This window comes from Ostrea edulis, chromosome 3 (assembly GCF_947568905.1).
Source record: "Ostrea edulis chromosome 3, xbOstEdul1.1, whole genome shotgun sequence".
NCBI lineage: Eukaryota > Metazoa > Mollusca > Bivalvia > Ostreida > Ostreidae > Ostrea > Ostrea edulis.
This window is the reverse complement of record NC_079166.1, coordinates 89,539,720-89,541,544: the sequence shown is the minus strand read 5'-3', so window position 1 is coordinate 89,541,544 and position 1,825 is coordinate 89,539,720. Positions and strand designations below refer to the sequence as shown.

The following is a 1,825-nucleotide window of genomic DNA, read 5'->3' as shown; positions in this document are numbered from 1 at the left end:
TCCAACTTGAATGAAGAATTACAGACTTCCAGAACAGGCTAACTAAATCAATTTGTTACAGTCTGTTATTTCAAGTTTCCCACCTCTTATAGCAATAACAAAAACAATTATTTCTGGCATCTAAAGGTGTGAGTATTTAGTTAAGAAGTTTATCATATTCTAAAATATGTTCCCTTTGTTAGTGGAAGAAATTCAATCCCAAATTCATCAAATTCAATACTAACATTTTCTGGATTGATAAAACACAATAGTGACAAATGCATGATTGTTGTATAGAAAGAACTCACCTACCTTGTTTTATTTCAGGTGCATCATGCAGACCCCTTTTTTTAAGGAGAAGCCAGATCTTCAGATGACTTCATTGAAAATGAGAAATTTCTGAGTGGAAGTGAAGAATGTTGCATGCATACAAGCAGACATCAGCATTCCCTCCCTCTTGTTTGTGTAAGTAAAACCTGCATGAATATAAAACTTTAGATTCAAAATTCACAGTTGATTGTTCATCGTCTACAAAAATTACAGGCTTGTTTCATTATTTATCTATGATAAAATTATGACATAATTAATATTTATGATGTATGTGCATTGTGTATTTGCTACTATTCCTGATCCATATCAATACAAATCTTTACTGATTATTCTGATGTTGGTGACATTGCTTTTAATTTTTAGATTAGAGGTGAGCTTTTTGAGAAAGACTCATGGAGGAAGTTTGAGAGTGTCAGTTCTCAGATCAAGAAGTTAGCTAGCACTAGGAGGAGTAGCAATTCATTCCACAGTATGACATGAGAAATACATGACTAGAAAGACCTGAAAAAGGAGATTTGGCATTGTTTCATGTGGAGATTAAAGAATCTTCGAAATATATAACACAGACATGTTTCAGTTACTTGGGGATAACACTTATGAGGAATTTTGCTAACTTTCAGATTGGAATGTATTGCACAAGAAATGCTTGATCACAACCCTCTTTTATTAAAATCCTTTTCTATGCAAATAATTAGTGTAAATGAAATTTAGCTATTTCATTAGTAAACATGTTTTCTGTGCAAGTGTGTGTCTTTGACATTAAATGCTATGATATTGAAGTATTCTTAAATAATGAAAGATCTCTACTAGTTCTTTCAAAGGAAAGTCAACAACAGGAATCGAACCTGTTCCTCCATCGTACAGATACGAAAGTGTGCACCATAACACCATGTTGGCATACATTAAGAACTGGTAACTGGTAGCCTTGGAAAGTAAATATTGTATTATTCTTGTACAATTGATACTGGTTAGTGATATATATATATATATATATATATATAATATATATAATGTAAGCCTCATGTTTGGTAGTCAATAAAGCATTTGAATTGAATATATTCCTTGTTCATGAAGAAAGTTTAATATTCTGAAATTTAAATAAATCTAGCATTTCTGTATGTGAAATACCTTTAAAACTAGTTCAAAGATATGTCTTTGTAATCCAGTGATTATCTGGGTGAGAATAGGTCCTCTGCACCTGATTGCATATTGTGAGAAAAGAGTGAACATAGAGTGACCATTGAATAAGATTATAAACTGAAATCTTGTGTCACAAGTGTGACACAATCAATTAAGAACGATCTGACCCTTACTGCTCAAAAGACCAAAGTATCATGTATAGGTCTAAATACAAGCAATTGATGGTGACCCTTGAATATGAATGAAATTTTTAAAAAAAAATAGAGAAACAAATAATAGGTCCTGAAAATCATTGGATGGAAGTTTTTGGGTCCATATGAGTGAAATATTCTCGAGAGGGGTGTTAAACAATATACAGTCAATCATAAGTCCAAAT

At 31.8% G+C, this 1,825-nt stretch overlaps 1 long non-coding RNA gene across 1 annotated transcript; it reads left to right on the top strand.

Annotated features, from left to right (window-relative positions):
- Window positions 1-1,111, top strand: LOC130052987 (uncharacterized). The gene is made up of 2 exons (XR_008801413.1): window positions 1-444; window positions 673-1,111. It is a non-coding gene; the product is annotated as an uncharacterized LOC130052987 (long non-coding RNA).
- The last annotated feature ends 714 nt before the right edge of the window (window positions 1,112-1,825 follow it).